The sequence below is a fragment of the Suricata suricatta genome, chromosome 13, assembly GCF_006229205.1.
Source record: "Suricata suricatta isolate VVHF042 chromosome 13, meerkat_22Aug2017_6uvM2_HiC, whole genome shotgun sequence".
In the NCBI taxonomy this organism is placed as follows: Eukaryota; Metazoa; Chordata; class Mammalia; order Carnivora; family Herpestidae; genus Suricata; species Suricata suricatta.
In genome coordinates this window covers 80,116,397-80,140,419 of record NC_043712.1, presented here as the reverse complement: position 1 = coordinate 80,140,419, position 24,023 = coordinate 80,116,397, and the positions used below count along the sequence as shown (strand labels likewise).

The following is a 24,023-nucleotide window of genomic DNA, read 5'->3' as shown; positions in this document are numbered from 1 at the left end:
TCATAAGTATTTCCTTGTATTAAATACAATAGAGAAGATCAACCAAATCAAATATTTGAAGTTTAATAAAGTAGACACATTTTGGGCAAAGTTGAAAAAACTAAAAAAGAATTAAATTAAATTAAATTAAATTAAATGTCAGGGACATAGATAGAATAGACATAAAGTACAAATATATATATTAAGATGGACCAGGGAATATAAACTAAGATAAAACAGATATTAAAATAATAAAGGAGTTTTCTTCCCGTGGACACCGGTGAGTAAGCACCGTTAAAGTCTCCCCTCCAACCGCCATCATGTCAAAGTCAGAGTCTCCCAAACAGCTGTGGAAGCTTCTCCTCGGAGGTCTGGGCTTTGAAACAATCAATGAGAGTCTGAGGAGCCATTGTAAACAATGGGAACCGCTCGCGGGCTGTTTGGTAATGAAAGGTCCAAACACCAAGCACTCCAGAGGATTTGGGTTTGTCACATTGGTCACCACGGAAGAGGTGGATGCAGCCATGAGTGCAGGGCCACACACGGTGGACAGAAGAGTTGTGGAACCAAAGAGCACTGTCTTCAGAGAAGATTCTCAAGCACCCGGTGTCCCCTTAACTGTGAAGAAGGTTTGTGTCGGTGGCCTGAAAGAAGACACTGAAGAACATCATCTAAGAGATTATTTTGAACAGAATGGGAAAATGGAAGTGACTGGAATCATGACTGACCGAGGCAGTGACAAAAAAAAGAGGCTTTGCTTCTATGATGTTTGATGACCATGACTCTGTAGACAAGACTGTCGTTCAGAAATGCCAAGCTGTGAGTGGCCACAGGTGTGAAGTAAGGAAAGCTCTAATTAAACAGGAGACAGCTAGCCTTCCTCCACCCAAGGAGGGCAAAGTGGTTCTGGAAACTTCAGTGGTGGTCGTAGAGGTGGTTTGGGCAGGAATGACAAAGTGGGTCATGGAGGACACTTCAGTGGGCGGGGTGGCTTTGGTGGCAGTCGAGGTGGTGGTGGAAATGGCGGCAGTGGGGATGGCTATACCGGATTTGGTAACGATGGGAGCAACTTTGGAGGTGGTGGAATCTATAATGATTTTGGCAGTTACAACAATCAGTCGTCAAATTTTTGACCCATGACAGGAGGGAATTTTGAAGGCAGAAGCCCTGCCCCTATGGCAGTGGAGGCGAGTACGTTGCCAAACCAGGAAGCCAAGGTGGCAATGGTGGTCCCAGCAGCAGCAGTAGCTGTGGCGGTGGCAGAAGGCTTTAATTCCTGCTGGGAAACAAAGCTGAGCAGGAGAGGAGAGCCAGAGACATGACAGGGAGGCTGTAGTTTACGACAGATGTGTGAACTCGGTCAAGCACAGGGGTGGCAGGGTCCAGCCTGCTACAAAGAAGACATGTTTTAGACAATACTCATCTGTATGGGCAAAAAACTCAAAGACTGTATTTGTGACTAATTGTATAACAGGTTATTTTAGTCTGTTCTTTGGAAAGTGTAAAGCATTCCAACAAAGGATTTTAATGTAGATTTTTTTTGGCACCCATGCTGTTGATTGCTAAATGTAATAGTCTAATCATGATGCTGAATACATGTGTCTTTAAAAAAAATAATAATAGTAAAGGAATAATGTGAACTTTCAAGAAATAAATTTATTTTTTTAAATTTTTTATTGTTTTTTATTTATTTTTTAGAGACAGAGACAGTGCGAGCAGGGGAGGGTCAGAGAGAGAGGGAGATACAGAATCTGAAGCAGGCTCCAGGCTCTGAACTGTCAGCACAGAGCCTGACATGGGGCTCGAACCCACGAACTGTGAGATTATGACCTGAGCTGAAGCCGGATGCTCAACCAACTGAGCCACTCAGGCACCCCTAAACAAACAAATTTAAAATTTAGAAAAAATGGATACTGTCCCAGGAAAACGCAATTTTGTATGGCTGACTCAGAAAGAAATGGAAACCCAAATGGCCTTAGAACCATTAGAATTCACTCTATATTAAAAATCTACCCAACACTCCCCCATCTCCCACCAAAAAAAAAAAAGCAAGAGGAAGAGGACAAGGAAGAGTTGGAGGAGGAAGAGAAAGGAAGGAAAGAAGGAAGGAAGGAAGGGAAGGAGGGTAGAAGGAAGGAAGGAAAGGCCATTATCAAATCCAAATAATTTTAGTAATCACTTCTACTAGTTATTGGAGCTGGTAGATCCAATAATACACAAATGGTTCCAGACAATTTGGGCCACCCAGATTTTTCTAAGGATGACTTAAATTTCTTCTCTGAGGAAGGACAATGCTATTTTCCTTTAATTTCTTGAATTTTCTTCGGTAACATTTACTTTCTTTTCATAAAATATTTAAAGGGAGGGGAACAGGGTATGAAAATGTTATTCCTTCATTAATAGAAAAATGGTAAAAAAAAGAAATGAAAAAAGAGAATGACCAATGTGAAATAGATTTTGTATATAACTCCGTATTAAGGGTAATAGTCAATATTAATTATAAAATTGTGTGTGTGTTGGGGATACCACTCTGTACCTATTAGAATGCCCTTTTGCAACAACGTAGATAAAACTGTAAGACATCAGACACAGAAAAACACATACTGCAGAACTCACTTATATGCAGACTCTAAAACTATCAGAACTCAGAAACAGAACGGTGGTTACCAAATGCCAGGGGAAGGAGATTATGGGGAGATGTTGATTAAGGGGTAAAAGTTGTTTCCGTTGTGTACGATAAATTCTGAAAATCTAATGTACAACATTGTGGCTATATGGTTAACGATATTGCTTCATTTAGTTGAAATTTGCTAAGAGGGTAGATCTTAAGTGTTCTCACCATGCACTTAAAAATTCTAACTGGTGAGGTGATAGATATGTTAATTAGGTTGAATGTGATGAATATCTTACAAAGTATACGTACATCAAATCATCAAGTTGTATACCTTAAATATATATAATTTTTCATTGTCAACTATACTTCAATTAGGTTGAAAAAAAAGATTCAGTTATGGTGTGGCAACCCTTTTCAGTGGTAGGCTAATATCGACTGGATGCAATATATGCTCTAAATTATCAACGAGTATACGGTGATGTTTCTCTTATAGCCAGGAGTCAAGGAAGTAGAAATGGGAGTCACTCCTTTCTCCACCATCCCAAAGGATCCATTAGTAAAGTGTTTGGTTTTTGTTCCCACAACTTTGGGATCTACTGATTTAGAGATAAATCCCAAAGAAGAAAGCTTCCAGGATGAAACATAGCAGTGGGTTTTTGACTCAAAACTGACATGCTCTACTGATCATTTTAGGCAACTCATGCCAAGGGACAAACTAACAACAACAACAACAACAACAACAACAACAAAAGTCTCAATACTTACTGACTGGGGTGATTGATGGATCCTGACCATCAAGGAGAAGTGAGATCAGGAAAGAGTATGTCTAGAACATAGGAGATCCTTTAGGCTGCCTGTTAGCCATCCTGTGTCCTGCAATAAATGTTAATGGAAAACTATAATGTCCAACACAACCAGGCCTGCTAATGGCCCAGACGGCTCTGGAATGAAGGATTGCTTCACCCCATCAAGCAAGATTATGACCAGCTGCACTGCTTGCTGAGGGAAAAGAAAATACAGACTATGGGGACGCTTGGGTGGCTCAGTCAGTTAAGAATCTGACTTCAGTTTAGGTCATATTCTCACAGTTCATGGGTGTGAGCCCTGCATCAGGATCTGTACTGACAGCTCAGAGCCTGGGGTCTGCTTCAATTCTGGGTTTCTGTCTCTCTCTGCCCTTCCCCTGCTTGGGCTTGGTCTCTCAAAAATGAATAAACCTTGAAAAAAATTAAAAATACAGACTATGGTAGTGAAAGAAAAGTAGTAAGTACCAGCTATGACTACATGACCAGTTGTAGAAATGAGGAAGATAGTATTTATTTATTTATTTTTATTTTTTTTAACATTTATTGATTTTTTGAGAGACAGAGAGACAGAGCACAAGCAGGAGAGAGGCAGAGAGGGGGAGAGAAACACAGAATCTGAAGCAGGCTCCAGGCTCTAAGTTGTCAGCACAGAACCTGATGTGGGGCTTGAACCCATGAACAGTGAGAGATCATGACCTGAACTGAAGTCGGATGCTTAACCGACTGAGCCACCTAGGCTCTCCTAGGAAGGTCGTATGATAACTCTTTGTTCCTTGCTTTGATATGAACATTTTCATAATAAACAGTATCCATTGTAATTTTTCTAATTCTCCTACTTTTTAACATGGGATGTGTTAACAGTGGTGGACTTTATATCTCAGTATTTAAGTTAAGGGCTTAAGGTGAAGCAAAACTCAGCTAGGAGAGGTGTGAACACCATCCGATGATGGACAGAAGTGACACATGAACTTCTGTGTGCGCCTCTTTTGGGAGAAAGAGTTTGCATCTTCCAGCTGCATGAGGGACAGCTGTATCATGTTATACACAAGCATGATTTTGCTGTTGTCTGTACTTGAAAATTAAATGTGGTTGAAAAAAAGAGAGAGAGAGAGAGCCTTGTATATGTACATGCCAGGGTGAAGAATGCATTGTGGCCATTTGTACAGCAGCACCTTGGTTCAATTTGGAGCTCCATTTCCCAGAATTACATTGTATGTCTGGTTCCAGGTTGTATTTGGCCAAAAAATCAACTCGTATGAAATTTAGGAGGCAGAAGTAAGGCGGCGGTCATTATTCTCCAATGGTCGTTTTGTTATCCGATATGGTGGCAGGTGGATGTAGAGGTGTCCAACAGTTTCCAGCTGTCCCTCATTCTCACCCTCTCCCATGGCATGCCTACCCCCCCTTCTGTATTTCTGGCCCTGCTCACCAACAGCAGCCACTGACTCGCCTCCAGATGCTAGATTAGGATCCCTAGAGGTGGTAGCAACTTCCCTCAGTCCTTTCCACAACCCACCCCCTCCCCCCGCTTCATCCTCCTTCCGGTAGCTTGATGTGTGTGGCTTTTCAAAACTACCAATATTGACACCATCTCTGACCCTCCAACTTTCTACAGCTCTTCCCACGCAGGAGGAATTTATTATTTTTCCACAATAAATCCTTTATCCTGTAATGCACATAATGACTCATCTCTCTACCTGAACTCTCACCACTACAGATGAAATCAGACAATCATGTGCAACTGCTCGATAGTATCTATAAAAGAGACTTTTCCTTCTTTATCCACTGCTTCTTCCTGCTGTCTGGAGTGCAGAGGCGATGACTAGGGCTCTAGCAGCAGCTCCTGGACCATGAAGGAGCAGTCACACTCAATGGATGGAGGAACAGAAAGAGAAGAAGCCAAGATGGTGCTTGTTGGGCTACCATGTGCACCTACCACCCTGTGGCTTTGTTTACATGAAAGGAAATACATTTCAGTTTAGTCTGTTCGAAGTGCAGGTTCAGGTTTTCTATCACTCATATTCTAAACTAATCTTCACTGGAGTACTGCCTGAAGAGTTTCTTTTTTTTTTTCTTTTTATTTGTGCATGATATTCCATCAGATTATTATACCTTGTTCTATTTAACCATTTCTCCTTGTAGATAGGCTCTGAGGTTTAGATACTGTAAATAATGAGGCAGCAAATATCTCTGGGAATACATCCTTTGCCCTTCCTTATTTGCAAATCTCTCTCTCTCCACCAGTATGTCGAGGGAATTTTGCTGTCCCCATCTTTGTAGGGAGGGTCTGTAACACTACAGTGCCCCAAGCATGTTTGAGCAGGGGTGGAGAGATGAATGAATGTTCCATGATTCTAGTCACGGTGTTGCAGTGCTCAACCTGTCACAGCCCCTTCCAAATGCCGGTCCTGCTGACCAAGTTCTTACCTAGGAAGCCACATCCTGCAATCATCTCAAGCCCAGAAAACACATGAACAGCACCAAGACCCAAGCTAATTTTTGTTTTCATATCAAGTCCATGCCTTTTGTGCCTTCGCCCATTCACCCATCCATCCAACCATCCTTCCATCCATTTCTTCAAGGCACATTTATGGAGCCTCCCCATAATGCATCAGGTATACTCTGCAGCTGGGGATGCAATAACGGGAAAGACCCGTCCTTCCTCTCAAACAGGTCACGGTCTAGTTGGGAGACCATTAGAGAATCAGTTGCAATGCACAGGGACAGACCCTCTGATGGGATAAGTCTAGGTATTACGGGTTAATGGAAGGCCCTTTAACACAGGGCAAGCGGAAGAGAGGATATAGAATTCTTCAAGGCGTGAGCTCCACAAGGCAGGGGAGGGAAGGTAGAAGATATTCCCAGCAAAGAAGAACAAGGCCCATTCATGGATTGTGCATCTTTCTCCGATTGCCAGTACCTACTCTTAACTTTCTTGAGCCTTGTCCCTCACCCCTAGTGACTCAGACACCTGGTGTGATGGTTCAGACTCCCAACCTCACTTCCAGCTGAGTTCTTTAACCATCTTGTGTTATCATCTTTACCCCCTCAGTGCCCCCTCCCCCTTCCCAAACATGGACTTGAGTTTGTTTTCTTATTTGAGCCTGTGTTCATTTCCTGAGGCTGCTGTAAAAAGCACCACATATGGTGGTTTAAATAACAGAGATTTACTGTCTCCCAGGCAGGAGGCTGAAGTCTGGGATCAAGATGTCAGCAGTGTTGGTTTCTTCTGAGGGCTGTGAGGGAAGGTCTGTGCTCAGGTATTCTTTGGCTTGGAGACCGCATTCTCCCTGTGTCCTCACATTGTCTTCCTTCCTGTGTTTGTCTCTGGGTCTAAATGTCTTCTCATTATGAGGATACCATCATGTTACATTGGCACCTACCCTAATGATCTCACTAACTTGATTATCTGCAAAGATTATTTCCAAATAAGGTCATATTCAGAGATACTGTGATTAGGACTTCAATACCTTTGGAGGGATACATTCAACTCTTAACAATGCAAGATCTCGCCTCCTATCTCCTTGTTCCTGCTCTCTTCTGCCTCCCACAAGGTGACCTTTAGGAAAAACAACACTAAACAGTCCTGATGTTCATGTTTGTGGGTTTTTTTTATCACTAATGTCCCCATGTTGTTGCTCATCTGTTCTTGAATGAAATTGACGACCTCCTCTGTAGGCTTTCACTCTAAGGCAGAGGAAACAAATAAGAGAGACTCCAATCTGATGTGGCCGTGAGGCCATTTCCATTAGCTTTCTGCAGGTCCTCGCCATGGGCTTCATTCTCACAAACCATGCAGATAAGCAATGTGCCCACTGAGTCTGGCCTTGCTGCTCCCTATTGTCAAAACAAACGTCTGGAGTAGGTAATGAGAGCTGGATCACACGTGCAGATGAGGCTGTGTTCAGCTGTGCCGGCCGGGTGCCATGTCAGCCTGGATGTCTGTTACAGGCTCCAGGGGAGAGGGCTCACTTGAATAACTGCTCAAAAAATTAGGCCTGACAGTGAAAGCAGGCTATCCACCACTTCAACAAAAAGCAAGCTATTGTGGCTGGGAGTTTTATTAGTAAACCTTTTCCAGAGACTCTTAACTAGAGCACATGGATGAGCTTCAAGGATGTGTATCAGTGTTAGTGTCCACCCACCTGCCCTGGGCTCTCCCAAAGGTCACCTTCAGATTCACTGAATGATTCCCATGTACCTTGAAGCCTTCTCAAACACCTGTCTCTTCTGCCTTAGGACTTTTCTGGGGCTGGAGGACCATCTTACCCAAGGTCAAAGCAGGCTGGGCTAGCTGTAGAGTTAACTTCAAATTTCCAAGGTAGGGGCCCCTGGGTGGCTCGGTCGGTTAAGCATCTGACTTCGGCTCAGGTCATGATCTCACAATTCATGGGATCGAGCCCCATGTCAGACTCTGTGCCGACAGCTGGGAGCCTGTAGCCTGCTCTGGATTCTCGGTCTCCCCCTCTCTCTGCCTCTCCTTTGCTCATGCTCTATCTCTCTCTGTCTCTCAATAATAAATAAATGCTAAAAAAAAAATTTCCAAGGTATGTTCTGCACCTTGTCTCAGAGGATCTCTGGCTGAACAGAGCCTCTGTTATCCACAGTGGTGCCTGCTAATTAACAAACTCACCTTTATTGGGGTTCCTTCCTTCTCTGATTTACCTCCTCATGCTTCCTGGGATTCCCTCCCAAATAAACTACTTGCACACAAATCCTTAGGGCCTGCTCTTGAGGGGAATCACATTAAGTCAGGGCTTATAAATCCCTGAAGCTCTGTAAAAGCATGCGTGCCTGTGTACTTTCCTGGGAAAGGGTACGTGATTTTCATCAGCTTCTCAAAAGTCCTTACCCAGAACCCAAATAAGGGTAAAAAAAACACTGCTCATCATTTCAGGGATAAGACAAGTTATTTCTGTCAGGTTTAATCAAATCACTTTCAGCCTGGGAAGCCAAAGGGAATGGAGTCAATATTTCAACTTGTTGACAGAACAGCATGTTGGGAACCAGGATGAGGGGGAGTTGAGGACAAGAAAAATCTTAACATACAGCCCCCAAGTGCTGTTTCCAAGTCCAGTGATCGTCTGGGGATAATCCGGTGTATGTGTGGGGTGGGGGTGGGGGGTTGGAGTGGTGTTATTTTATGTCAAGGGGAGAAGGGCCAGTCACAAAAAGACAAAAAGTATATGATTCCATTTATACAAAATACTCAAGTTCATGGAGACAGAAGTAGGATGGTGGTTGCCAGGGCTATGGGGGCGGGGGGTGAGAATTGAAGGGAGTTGCTCAGTGGGTATAGAATTTCTGTTTTGCAAGATGAAAAAGTTCTGGAGAGGGATTGCACAACAGTGTGAACACACTTAATACTAGTGAACTATACACATAAAAATGACTACAATGATAATTGTTATGTTTCATATATTTTACCACAATTGTAAAAAAACATTACCGATCTCAATTACCAACAACCGAAAAAGCTACTGTGACTTTGGCCTCACTGCCATATTGGCGCTCTGTCTTTTCAGAGATTGGCGCTCCCTACAGTGTGTAGTAAAGACTTCAGGGACTCAGCAAAGTCTATGCAGGTGAATACAGAAAAGGAGGTGGGAGGGGTGGCCTTGGTCCCTGACCTAGGAGCTCCTTGAAGCAAATCCCTTTGATGTCTTTGTGCCAACATTTCTTGTGAGTTGAGGAAAACAGTCGCTGTTGTGAAGCCTCATGGATAATTGCCAAGAGAGTGTCCACTCAGGAGGAAGAGGGCAAGGTTAGGCTGAGAAGCTGCTCCAACAGGAGCGACAGAAATGAACAAGAGGGAGGAGAAAGGTCAGTGTGTCGTGTGAAGGGTGAGCACGAGGGAAGCAGAAAAGAACCCAGAAACTGGAGAAATAGCCAGGAAGGGAATGAAGATAAGGAAAGACCAGACAGTGAAAACTACTGGTAAAGATGCTTTAGACCAATCGGTCTCTCAAACTGTGATCCTTGAACCTCCAGAGGTGTGTAGACAGATTCTTGGTTCTCAGTGCTCAATAAGGATATAAAAGGTTATTTTTTCTTAATATGATAGCCAAACAATGATTTAAGTATGTCCTGCATAATATGGCATTTGTGTATATGTAATTGCTAAAGCAATTCCCTCAACTTAGAGAATTTGACTTTTATTGACTTTTAGGGTCTGGCGTCTATTGGAATGGCTGGTAATGGCGTGGTGTCTGCCACTGTCCTGTCCAAGCCCTGTAGGGTCATAAATTGCTACTAGAAACCTTTTTCCAGAGTAAAATCTTAGTCCCTTTTTTATTTAGTTATTGAGGCTTACGTTTGCCATCCTGAAAATGACGGGAATTTGCATAATGTACTGTTGTGATTGCTGCCAGTGGATATAAAATGTAAGTGAGGTGCTGGAACCAAGGAATATGCAAAGGACACTTACCTACCCTGCCTGAGCAAAGGTCTTCCAGGAGTGTGAGAACCCTAGGTGGAAATCATAGAGCTTGTGATATAAGAAAACTTGACTTGAGATCCTATTGTTTTTAAAATATTCTCTTTATTTTTTTAATGTTTTTTTTTCTTGAGAGGGAGAGAGACAGAGAGAGCAGAGCATAAGTGGGTGAGGCACAGAGAGAGAAGGAAACACAGAATCTCAAGCAGGCTCCAGGCTCTGAACTGTCAGCACAGAGCCTGATGAGGGGTTCGAACCCACAAACCATGAGAGCATGACCTGAGCCAAAATCAAGACTCAGACACTTAACAAACTGAGACACCCAGGTGCCCCAAAATACTCTGTCTACTACCTACAGGATTTTGTGAGCCTTCTATTTGTCACCTCTTTACTAAAATGAGAAATTTGTTTTTGATGTCTGCTGGGGGAAGAAATCTTGAGACATTATTTTCCTCTGCTGATACCACCAGTAATTAGATCAGAGAATGTATTTGGTCCAGATTTTGGTAATTCAGTAGAGCTAACAAACTGTAAAATGAATGTGATAACTTTTCGGAGTTTATAAAGCAATGCAACATTAAAATTGCCTTTTAATTTTGTTAAATATAAGATCTGATTACCCTTCAGTAAAGATAACAATATTGTTATTAATACGATTTTGTACAAAATAATTTGCAAATAGGCAGTATTCATATTGGTATCATTAAAATAAAAATCAGGATAAATGTAGATCTGGACTTTTTTGTGTATGCTTACCACTTTACTGTGAGGTTATTATAAAGGATACAGAAGAACAGTCAGATAAAGTGGTACTAGGGCAAGGTTAGGAAGAGTCTCAAACTCAGGCACTTCTGTCCCCATGCAACTGGGTGCGGTCCCCTCCCGATGCATTCACCAACCTGGAGGCTGTCTGAACCTAATTCTCTTGAGTTTTTATGGGACCCTCATTACATAGGCATGCTTGACTAAATCAGACCATTAATGATTGCTTCAGCCTCTAGTCCTTCTCCCCTCCCTAGAGACCTGGGGGTCGAGCTGAAAGTTGGCTGTCCTGTTGCTTCTAAAACCTACATTATCAATTTAGTTTGAGCAGAACAATAATTTCCAAACTGTTAATTTAATATTACAAATAAAAAATTGATTGGCTTTTTGTTTTGGTTTACATTTCACTTACATTCCACCACATCTCCCCCCCCCCCCCCCCCCCCCCCCCCCCCCCCCCCCCCGTCTAGTGCACAAGAGCTATGGGCACAAGGAGACTATATACCTAGGTTTACCTGTAACACTAATTAAATAAGGTTACAGTAGAAGGGCTGAAGAGAACCCTGGGAAATCTATTAGACTTTGCATTTTCAGAAGAGCTTTAGACGCTACTCAACCTAGAGAAATACCATCTTAGAGCCTACGAGGAAGTCCATGTCAATGTACACTAGGTTATCGGTGTTGCGAGATCCTTTTCCATGGGAATTTCATGCTTCTGCACATCTTGTCAGCAGAGGCAGTGACTACCTTCGTTGAGTTGTTTGCATAGTGAGCAACATTGGCAGACAGACAACGTCTCCCTAAAGCAAAGTACAGATTTGCTTACAGTGTCAGAATAGAGAGAGAATAAAAGGGAGGCATGTTTACTGCCCCTTATAAAAGATTCAAGTTTCTGAAACTCTGTGCTCCTCTCCTGTAATGCAGCCTACTGTGAATGCAGGTGTCATCCGGTCCTCTTCACATTACCCTGTGGGTATTGAGACTTGAGAACCTGGCACAAAAATGCTGATCCTCTAACTGCTACTATTGCTGTGAGTAAAAAAACGTACCTTTGTCTCTGACCCAAAAGTTTTGTGTCTTCTGCCATGACCATGAGACGATAGCTGACTGAATTGTGATTCTTCCAAGTAGGGCAAAATCTCAGGTCCTTCCTGGTTCTAGACATCTAAGCTGGCCCCATGCAGGACGTGAGTCTGAGATATGACCTGCATGGTGAGTACAATTTGGCTAGATAGATGTGAAGCTGGCATTCCACTGGATGAATGTCACAAAGACTTGGAATGGAAATTGGTTGGGGTCTTTTGTGGGGTAGGGAATAGGCTAGCCTGACTAGAATAGAGGGTTGGGGCGAAGAAGCACAAAAACTTACATTAGAAAATTAATCGTGGGCTAAACTGTCATATCCTTAAATGTTATGTTAAAACAAACCCTCTAAGTAATAGGAAACCTTTGAAGCTTTCTACCTCTGGATAATTGGTTTATTTGTTCATTTATTTACTTAAGCTTCTAAGCAGGGAGATGACATAATGAATGTCAAAGTATGATGCCTTAGAGAGTAAAGCATGGTGTGATGAAACATCACCAGATTTCTTATCCTGACTCTGCCACTTGCCAGGTGTGTGACATAGTGCAAATTTTTTCTCTGAGTCCAGTGTTTTCAACTGTAAAAGGGGAATAGTAGTCACCTTAGCTTAGGGAGGTATCACAGAGATGACAGATAATGTGTCTAAAGTGCTTAGGGAATACAGTATATAGGGGGTCAACACTTGGTGAAGATTTTAAGCTAGGTATGTGCAGAATATAGATATGGGAACATAGATATCCTTTTTTTTAAAGCTATAACAGCTATGTAAGGATAAGGTTATTAGGACCCAGACTAAAATACTGATAGTGGAACAGAAAAGACCTTGAATAAATGAAAAACTAGTAGAACTTGGAGATTGATTGGACATTATGAAAGCCAGCATTTGTTGAGTGCCTCCAATGTGCCTAGTGCTATTCTAAGCCCTTCAATATAGTAGACTAAACTATAGTATATATATAGTATACTATAAGCAGATATTCTTATTGTTGCCATATTCCAGTTGAGAAAGTTAAAGCTCACCAAGATAAATAACTCGTCTAAAATCAAATCCCTAAGAACAAAAGCAATAGACTTAAACGCAGGCAGCACAGTGCCAAAGCCTGGGTGCTGAACTTTCATGCTACACTATCTCCACACCATCAGAAGAAGCAAGGAAACAGTCAGTGAAGACTCCCTTCTTGGAAGTTCCAACAGCTCTGCAGTGTGTGGTTCTGATGTTTGCTCTGTTTTGCCTTTTAGTCTGCCTTGTAATTTTTTCTTTGTTTTCTTTTTTTAAATGTGTGTGTGTGTGTGTGTGTGTGGTTTTTTTTGAGACAGAGAGAGAGAGTGTGAGCAGGGGAGGGTCAGAGATAGAGGGAGACACAGACTCTGAAGCAGGCTCCAGGCTCTGAGCCGTCAGCACAGAGCCCAATGCAGGGCTCGAACCCACGAACTGTGAGATCATGACCTGAGCTGAAGCTGGACGCTTAATCAACTGAGCCACCCAGGCGCCCCTGCCTTGTAATTTTTTCTTGATAGCCAAACATGAAGTACTGGATGGAAGGAACTGCTACCCTAAATAAGAATTTAGTAATGAGGTGGTGAGGTATGCAGGAGGGGGAGCATTCTACAGTCCTGTGATTAGGTCTCAGTTTTTGGGTGAGCCTGTGCCTCTGGACTGTGAACTTCACAAGTGTTTCCAGGACTATATTGGACTGGGTTTGGGTATTTCCCTCTCAGGTCAGTTAGGCTCTGATAATACCCTGGCAGGTTAGTTTCCTGTGGGCACACTTGTCAAGAACAGAGTGCCCTGGGTTTATTTCAAAATGATTCCTTTTTCTTTCCATCTGCTGAAAGCCCAATGGGCTTTTTCTCCATATTTACTGTGGTAATCTAGTTGAGCTCCTGGAGGTAAATTTCACAATACTGTGGAGACCCCAAGTGGGTCCTCCTGAAGTTTCTAACTCTCAGATTAGTCCACAATGAGCATTCAGCAACTCATGAATTTCAGTTCACGTTTTTCCCCTGGTGGTGTCCTTTTGTGAGTCTCAGCTTTGGGAAACCGTGACTCCCTCTATACCCTCGACTCTCCAGCCACGGGGGTAGCAGTGTGCCCTGAGCCCTCCAAGGATACAAGAATAGTTGTGGATTGCTCAGTCTGTTCAGCTGTTTACTTGTTGGAAGGAGTAGTGACTCCCAAGTTCCTTACAGACCTGGAAGCTAGAAATCTTCTTTGCTGGTCTAGGAGGGGAGGAGGGCAGAAGCTTGCACTGAGAAAATGCGTGTGAGGGGGAACATCAAAGTGGAGGTGGCCTATAGGTGTCTTTGTGAGAAGCTGGGACTGAAGGCAGAGATGGAAGAGTTGCCTCTTACACAGGATGTGTGTTTCGCCCTCTTTGTCAAAGGTGTGTGACCTTAGGCAGAGACTGCCTGGCAGAGCTGACCAGGAAGTGGAGAAGAGTTAGGGACATCTGGCATCTCTGGGCTGGGGTAGCATTGGGTATTGTCACGTATTATATCTCCTCAGAAGGACACTTAGGCCCTTCTGCCACTAGTGACTCTATTGTCCAAGAGCAAGAAGGTAAGACCATGGACTTTTTCCATGAATCCCCATCATTGCATTGTCTGCCATGGTTGACTCTTTATTTTTTATGATAGACATCATGGTAAAATGGAAAAAGTTCCAACTTTAGATGGATCTGGGTTGAAATCACAACTTGGTAACTCACCAGCTCAGTTATTTTGTGTAAGTTAATTATAAATCATTTAATCTTGGAACTTTTTCTTAACCATAAAATGAGAAGAATAATACCTTTCTTACACAGTTGTGAAATAACTATGGGAAGCCTTCAGTAAACGTCAGTCCCCTGTCCCGGCTACTCCATCCTTTCTCCTCCTGCACTGGTTTTAAGCCATGGCCACAAATTCTCCAACACTCTTTCCACTGAGAAGTGGGGTCTTTGTCCGTCTCATTGAATCTGGGCAGGCTGATGACGACTTCAACCAATGGAGTAGGGTGGACGTGTCATCATGTGACTTCTGTGGTCATTAAAGACAATGCAGCTTTTTGCTTATTCACTGGAACATTTGCTCTCAGAGCCTGAGCTACCACACAGGAAGCTTGGCCACACTGAGGCTGACATGCTGGGTCAATGCTCTGGTGGACAACCACTGCTGAGCCCAGCCTTACTACCTCTCCCACCAAGGCACCAGGCAAGTAGTAAAACAGAATGGGCCCTTTCAAACCAGTTCGGCTGCCAGCTGAATACCACAGACGGACCTCTAGTGATGACACATGAAACAGATGGATCACCCAGCCAAACTCTGTCCAAATTTCCAACCCATAAAATTGTGAGATAAAATAAAATGATTGTTTTAAGCCATTAGGTTTGGGGGTAGTCTGTAACCCAGAAATAGTTAACTAGAATGCCCCTTTTATCCCAATCCATCCCATCCTTGGCCTCCTTACCGAGATTGCCAAGCCTGAGTATTTTCTGATTTGAATCTCGTTCTTCCTTGTATCTCAATATAAAAAATGTGGTTTGGGGCACCTGGGTGGCTCAATTGGTTAAGTGTCTGACTTCGGCTCAGGTCATGATCTCATGGTCCGTGGATCTGAGCCCACTTTGGCCTTGTGCTGACAGCTCAGAGCCTGGAGACTATTTCAGATTCTGTGTCATCCTCTTTTTTGGCCCGCCCCCACTCACGCTCTGTCTCTCTCTCAAAAATAAACATTTAAAAACTGTTTTAATGTGATTCCAGGGCATTTCGTTGTTTCTCCCTGAACCTCCTTCCCTCCTTCCTTCAGTAGGAATTTCCTGGGTGTTTCCACTCTGCCGGATGTTAGATTCGGCATGACCTCTGTCCTCTCTGTCAGGGATCAGCAGACTTGTTGAAAAGACCAGAGACTGTAATTTAGGCTTTGCAAACAACTACCTGACTCTGCTTTTGAACCACAGAAGCATTCATAGATGTAAACAATAGGTATGGCTGTATTCCAATAAACATCCCTTACAAAAATAGGCATCAGGTTAGATTTTCTCCACCAGGGCCAAGTTTGCTGACTCCTGATCCAGGTGCTTAACATCTGGCCAGAACATGTTACCTCGGCAGATGTCTGGCGGGGCAGCATGGGGTACACGCCAGCCCTACCTAGATGCTAGGCAAAGAGCATCCACCCTCTTTCAACTCCGGTAAGACCTGGGATGTAGACTGAGTCTTGGCTGACTGAGGATGGATGTTCAGATAGAGATCATGACACCAAAGCACAAACAAGGATGTTGAAGAGGCTGATTGAGCAGCAGATGAGAATGGCCCTGGAGGAAAAGTGATAGATAAGGCAGGAATGCTAGAAGAACTCATTTTCTGAAATTGAAAGAATGCTTCTTCGGCTCACTCATTTTTCTCTCCAAAGAGTTGTAAGGACAAATCAGATAAGGTAAAAGGGCTGTGAGCTTCATAGACGCCTGCCAGGTGTCACTGAGGCGACTGTCTTTCCTTTTCAGGAAAACAGCTTCTTAAAGTAGATGTCTTTGGAGCACGGTGTAAAACCTCTCCCCCTCCCTCCAACAGGGCTGGCTTTCACAGGAAGGAACCAGAATAGCATGTAATGTTCCATCAGCTCTTCCAGCAGTGAGACTAAATACACACAAACTATTCCAAATTTATATCTGTTGCAAACTGAACAATGACACGGAGTCGTTCTGCTGTGGGGTTTGTCTGGACAAATCACAAAGAAGGGTTACGCACACTCCATCACTTGGCCGACTTTTCCAACATCACCATCATGTCTTTGTGACCAAAAACATAACTCTGGCTTCACTTTCATTCTCCTTTACTTGGTAGCTCTGTCATGAAGATGGTGAATCCAGACTGAGATGGAAATGGAAAATTCAGAGGAGATACCCTGCAAGTGTATCTGGCTATCCCAGCTTTGCATCTTTATTTTTTTATTTAGAAATAATTTTAACGTGTATTCATTTCTGAGAGGGAGAGAGACAGAGACAGGGACAGAGAGAGAGCGAGCGAGTGTGAGTGGGGGAGGGGCACAGAGAGAGATGGAGACACAGAATCGGAAGCAGGCTCCAGGCTCTGATCTGTCAGCACAGAGCCCGATGTAGGGATTAGACTCCTGAATCGTGAGATCATGACCTGAGCTGAAGTCGGATGCTTCGCCGACTGAGCCACCCAAGCACCCCTCAGCTTTGCATCTTTAAATCAACTCAGTTTATTTCAGTCAAAGGGGTTTATGGGAAGGTGACCCGGGGACATAAAGAGAGCAAGTTATCTTCTCAGAGCTGCAAAGCCAGACAATATCATGAAACACCAGCAAAGTGTGGCATACAGCAATAGCTCCAATCCTGCATCCAAAGGTCAGGGAACCTAAAAGTGGTGGCTTTATCTTACTGTTTTTTTATTAACTTCTTTCTTAGTGTCCTTTGGCTTCTGACTCCACTGCCAACTGCTGACCCTTTCTAGGTCTCTCCTTCAGATTCCATATGAGAAAGAGTGTGACGAGGATAATCTGTGTCCTGTGAAGAGTAGAATGCACCTGCGGGAAGGACAGTGCAGGGCTCCTAGACCACCTGTAAATGTTGGCTTAGAATCAGTTTCTCATCTGTGGTTCCATCAGCTGAGGCTGGTGGGGGCCAGGTGATACAAAGCCTGATGACTTAGCTTTCTTCACAGACTCCTCTCTAGTACCTACCTAAGCCCTAGTTCCAAGCCGGGGGAACCAGGAGGCAATGCTGTAGGCAATGCTCTGACTCTTCAAGAACCTTCAAAGGCTTTGGCTCAGCCTTACTATGCCAACTCACTCTGTTTCACATTGCCTTGGAAATAAATCTTCACCCAGCAAGGCCTATTGGTGTGAAGGGGACAAGCTAAGCTGCTGCAACAAAAAGACCTCAACAGTACAGAGGTGTAAATAAATATGAGCTTCTATCTCATCCAAGTCATTGTCCAGAAGTAAGTGGTCTAGCATTACCTGCTACCTTCAATACATGGCTTCCTTCTTTGGGTCCCAAGATGGCTGCTCCCATTAATGCCTTTTGCCAGCCAGTAGAAAGAGGGGAGATTTAAAAAAATGGGGGGTATATACCCTTAGAAGGGGAAACCCCCAGTTGCCCACATTACTTCTGTTCACACCCACTGACAAAATCCTCGTCACGTGACTCCCTCCTGGCTCCTATCTAGTGTGGGAAACGTAGTCTCTAGATGGGTATTTTTGCCCATCTAAAACTCAGAGTGGGGGTGGGTAGGTAGCTCGTTGAAAGGAAGTGGGAGAATGAATTCTGTAGGACAGCAAGTGGGCTCAGCTGCAGGGAAAATCTTTTGGACAGAGCCCAGCATCAGATCCAGATTTTATGGGACCAGAGGCTTATGCACCTCCTGGAACCCTCTTTCAGACAAAGAAAGCCAACTGATGACCACTAAATTATGAACACCAGACCTTGGAAGTGAGGGACCAGAAAACTTAAGCTTTATCAGCTTCCTGGTAAACCTACCTCTGCTCGGGTTCATTCATTATTTTCTCCATTCTCCCAACTTGCACCAATGTCAGGTTAGACCCCCCTCTCTAGGATGGATTTTATAAACGTTCAAAGCCAGTGCCAAATGTGATGGCAGCATTTTGCTAAATGATAAGAAAACAAAACAAAACATGTCTTCAACTTCCTCTTCCTGGTGCTTTTGCTGTAGTCTCTAACTATGCAACGAGGTAAGCTGGTGGGCAACCCCAGCAAGGGTTGAAAAATGCTCTGCCTCTAATGGTGTGACTTAACCCTGCTGCTGTGATTTCTCCTTGGGTGCAGTCTACTTCCCAGCCCCCGATTGGTGGAGAGACCTCCTTATTTATGGGCAATTATTCTGTGCAGACAAGATACCATAAGAAGCCCGCTGGGCAGCTGCTCATGGAAACTCTTACTGTGTCTTCATTTTCATATCAGTAAGCACGCTGTAGGAGACGAAGAACAGACGGAGGACTGTGGCATCATCCTGCACACAGTCAATCAAGACCAGGCTAATTAGATTTTCCAGGTACTTGGATACCGTGGGACTGCATATTACATAAATACATAGATAAACATTCCCCAGCCACGAGGACCAAAGAGCTGCTGCAGAAGGCTGCAAAATAACTCTTTAGAAAAGGCTTCAGTTCTCTAGCTTGCGTGTTCTTTCTCTTTCGGGAAATATAATGAAACCCTGATACAATTGGAATGCTTGGACTTGTGCATTATTAATGAGATTTTTTGGTGTACAGCAGTGTTCTCCCAAAATGAAAATCAGAAAACATACATGCCAAAGGCTAGATGAGATCAAATATATAAATACAAGCACACCGAGCAAAATATTCAAAACAGTTTGATCCAAGGGACAATGATTGCTATTCATATCTGCATTCCTACCATCCGTTGACGACGTTTAATCTCTTGACCTTATATGAGAGATTTTTTTTTGAAAATCATGTTCTTCATTCACTGAAGCTATAGCCTGCTTCTGGCTATTGAGTATATGGCACATATACCCTCCCCTCTCCAAAGGTTGACTAACACCAGTACCTCTATATGTAAGGACGCTGTGGCTTCGTGACTTCTTTTTTTTGTAAATATGGACATATGGGCATTTGCATGGTCACTTTACTAGCATTTCCTCTTATGTCTTGTGTGGATATCCCTCAGGGGTCCATCCTTATTTTCTCCCTCCTCTTCCTTAACATTCATATGTTGATGAGTTTCCTGCTTTATCACCAAGTCAAAACTCTCTTCTCTGAACTCTGAGTGGATCCTCTGGAGTATCTCCTCTCAGGTGGAACAGTAGCACTGCAATCTCAAACACTTCCAGATATGAACTCATTGTCCCTCCAAGCAGTCTGGTCTTCCTCTCATACTTCCAGTCTCCGTGAATGGCTCTGTCACCCCCCTGGGCTGGGAGTCACACTTTACTCCTCCCTCCCTGTTACCTCACTCTCATGTTCAGTCACCAGGTTGTGTTGATTCTGCCCCTCCAGTTTATCTCATATCTACCTACTGCTCCTTTTCCACTGTGGGACCTTCAGACAGAATTTCATTATCTCTTGCCTAAAGTACTGAACAACTTCTAATCTCCCTGCTTCCCACTGTCAAGGTGATTTTTCTAAAGACACGTGTCAGTTATATTACTGCCTGGTCTGAAATGTTTCACATTTCCCCACAACTTTTAAGGTAAGGCTCAAGTTCCCTTAGGATGGTGTAAAACACCCTTTGTTTTCCATCTCTTGCTTACATATTTAACAAAATCAGTGTACATCAATGTACATCAGAAATCAAAAGCAGTGTACATCAGAGCCTAGAAAATTCAGTGCTTTCTTTGTTCTCTGAAAATGTATGTGATCTACCTTTCCTGGAGGAGCTTCCTTTCACCCTATCACCCTGGGTTTAGTGCCTCTTCTCTCTGCTGTCCTTGCCTACAGGGTCTCCCTGTTCCACTGTTCCTGCCATATTGCATGGGGACTGCCCCCACACCTACACCAAACCCCTGGAAAGACTTGATCTCAAAAGAAGGAAACACTGTGTCTTGTTCTTCTTTGTGTTCCTCACATCTTAGCATGGTACTGACCCATAATAGGCATTCAAGAAATGCCTGTCACATGAGTGAATTGGGTAAAAGAGAATCAAGCATTAGATGGGTGATTGGACTCAATGGCTGGAAATGTCTAGAAATTATGCATATAAAATTCACTGGGAAGATCTCCTCTACTCTTTGAGGTGTCACTTTCCATACTAGTAGGTCCAAGTTTCTTATCCCTTAACTCGTAACTAAATGTGTGATGAGCATCTCCTGAGCATCAGGAATGTCACAATGCACCAAGGGTATTTAGGATGTGAAGTTGTCCGTGGGATTATCTCATAGTAGGTTAGAGACATGGCTAATAACAACTAGATATATTTCAATGAGGTTATTGTTAGTAATATAGGTCATATAGGAAGCCAAAAAAAGAAGCATCTTATTTTTCAGAGACAGAAATGAGGAAGAGGTGATATTTGAATCTCAAAGCCTGGGTTGGTGTTCATGAGGATGATGCAGGTTTGGGCAGGTGTTTGTTACAGAGGGAAAGGTCAGCCCAAACATTAGGTGTTTGACTGAATTCTGGGGATAGGAGGTGGAGGGCTTAGCTGGACAAAATCACAAAGGGCAGTGCCCATCATGCCAGGAAGTTTAGACTTGGACTTCTAGGAGATGAGGAATTGTTGAGCGTTTTAAAAACAAGTTTAATCCATTTCTCATGATTGAGGGACCATTTGGATAGCTCTATGGAGAATTTTAGATGGAGAATAAAGCAACAGCAGCAGCAAGATTAGTTAGGAGACTTGTAATGTGTTGCAGGCTAGGGATTATGGCAGACCCTACACATGTGGACCCCTGCCTTCACATCCCAGCTCTGTTGGTTGCCAGCTTCAAGTTACTGAACTCTGTGCCTCAAGGTCCTTGTTCCTTGTCTGAAAATCAGATTTGTAACAAAACTGATGAGAAAGCCATCCAAGACTAAATGGACAGTAATTCAAAGTGCGTAGAACAATGCCCACCTAATTTTATGAGGGCACGAACCAAAAAGAACACAGAAGAGAGGGATGAGACCCAAAAAATATTTGGCAAGTAAAATGGAAAGCATTTGGATTATGACAGTGTGTGAAGGTAAAGAAATGGGTAACTCAGGAATGATTCCCGGGTTTCTGGCATCAGCAACTGAGTGAGTGGTAGTTCCATTCAGAGGAGGAAGAACAGAAATTGTTTGAAGGTCAGGGGTTGTGAGTGAGTTTGATTTTGTAAACGTTGATTCTGAGTTTCATGCAGCACATTCAGGAGGGCTTATTTAATAATTGACTGTTGGGAATACAGATCTGGGGTTCTGGGAAGACATTCCCAGGCTGAAGATGAAGGTTTGGTCTTGTCAGCCTCCAGGTAGGGATGGAAGCCATGAAACTGTGTGGCCAGGTGGAGACAGTACAGGTTAACAAGAGGGTTTTTAACTCTCTAGGGGACAGTGACAATGCATCAGTAGGTAGAGGAGAAGGTTCCAGAGAAGGAGGCTGAGCAAGACAAAATAGAGAAGCAAGAAGAGAATCAGAACAGAATAAACTAAAGAATGGTCCGCTGTTACTTAGCAACATCATGAACATTGGGTGCCTAGAAATACACTGTACCAGAGCAGTGACTCCAAATTCCAAATTTTATGAAATTATTTGGTGGCGGCCTGTTTTGTTGAATCCAACCTCAAACCTTTGAAGCTGCAGATTTATACTAATTTGCACACGTCGTTTGTATCCCACAAGCAAAGCAAATTAAGATATTGTCACTGCACTTCTTCAATTTTCCATTTCAGGAATCAGGTTGTATGTAATTCAGTTTTCTAACAAACACTTATTGTTTGTTAAATCAAGAGCTGATACACCTCCAAGGATCAAATCTTTGACCGGGCAATTATACAAGTGATGGCAAGAGAGCCATGTGAGTCTTTAGTTCACTTTTCTGGTAACTCAGGAATTTAGAACAAATTCCCTGACGTGATACCTTTGAATCAATACCTAATCTGTTATATATTTAAAAAAATTATCAGTAGGTGATACTTGCTCATGAGAAAATCAGTGAGCATTATGTCATAGAATTCTTGTAATTAAAACTGATCCTACTGAGGGTCTAGCAGACAGTAGAATAAAACATCCTCCACATAGAAATTTTAAGATTTTAGGAAATCCATTCTCATGATAAGAATATGTAGTGTGAACCTGTGTGTGTAATTTTTACTTTTATTGTTCATCATATATGCATTAAACAACTGCTTTACCTCACAGTTCGCAGAGCACAGGGCACACGGTAGCATTCAAGGAAGATACTCGCATTGTATCTGTGCTTTGATGGAGTTCACAGTAACGTAAGGACGTCAACTCAAAAAATAAACAAAAAAATTTTAAGTTGTTTTAATTTGTAACAAATGCTGTGGTGGAAAGAAGGAACTGAGCATGGGGCCTATGGATAAGAAGGTGATAATCCAGGGACGCCTGGGAGGGTCAGTCTATTAGGCATCCAACTTCAGCTCAGGTCATGATCTCACAGTTTATGGGTTTGAGCCCCACATCCGGCTCTGTGCTGACAGCTCAGCCTAGAGCCTGCTTCAGAGTTTGTGTCTCCCTCTCTGTCTTCCTCTCCCCTGTGTGCACATTTTCTCTCTCTCTCTCTCTCAAAAATAAATAACCATAAAAAAAGGAGATAACCCTGAAAAGAGTCAGGGGAAAGCTTCCCAGAAATTGGTAATAGCACACATGCCAAACCTGTATGGCTGCAGTTCAGCAAATGGGATTGGTGGGTGACAGCTTCAGGAAGGAGCATGGCAAACGTCTGAATGTCTCTTTCAGTCCACAGAGGAGGGCTTCCATAAGAAGGAATGTGGCTGATGTTTCCGGTTTAACTTCTCAGCATTTAAGAAGGGTCACCCAGGACCTGGGCAAAATGTTGTCCATGTCTTCAACACATCGTAGGCCACAACAACAGGCTGCCATTACAAGGGGTAAGATTCTTTCTTGGCATTTCCCACATTGGCACAGGTGGTTATGAATCTAGATAGCAGGTAAGGGCGCTAAGCACTCCTTTGGAATCCAGGAATAGTGCAGCCCTTATGTTCGGGACATGTTTACTCCTGCTCTTGATAGGCTTGGTGGCAGATTCCATCGCCCAAAGGAGAGCTTTCCTGATCTCACTTCTGAAACTGATGTCTAAGTCAGAAAGGCTGGGCCTCTGTTGACCCATATAAGGAAGGTTCACATTCAGGGGCACCTGGCTGCTGCCTCGGTTTATTGAGCATCGGACTTTTGATTCCAGCTCATGTCATGATTGCAGGGTCATGGGATCAAGCCCTGCGTTGGGCTTTGGGCTGAGTGTGGAGCCTGCTTCAGTTTCTTTCTCTTTCTCTTTCTCTCTCTCTCTCTCTCTCTCTCTCTCTCTCTCTCTCTGTCTCTGTCTCTGTCTCTCCCTCCCTCCCTCCATCCTTCCCTCTCTCTCAAACAAAAAAGAGAGAGAGAGAGAGATTCACATTCAAAAGGAATGTTGAAGAAGTGAAGTGGTGCTACAGTCCTATAAATAAGATTTCGGGAAGGTAAGTGGGTTTTAAAAGAATGTAGGGTTCTCTAGCCAGATTTACTAAGGAAAAAAGAAAAAGGGCCCAAATAAAATCAGAAACAAGGGGGGAAGAGTAGCAACTGACACCACATAAATACAAAAGATTGTAACAGAATACTACAAAAAATTATATGCTAACAAAATGGACAACCTAGAAGAAACAGATAAATTCCTAGAAATGTACAATCTTCCAAAATTGAGTCAGGAAGAAGT

The 24,023-nt window shown here is 43.2% G+C and overlaps 1 pseudogene; it reads left to right on the top strand.

Annotated features, from left to right (window-relative positions):
- The first annotated feature begins 299 nt into the window (after positions 1-299).
- LOC115275967 lies at positions 300-1,252 on the top strand (annotated as a pseudogene).
- The last annotated feature ends 22,771 nt before the right edge of the window (positions 1,253-24,023 follow it).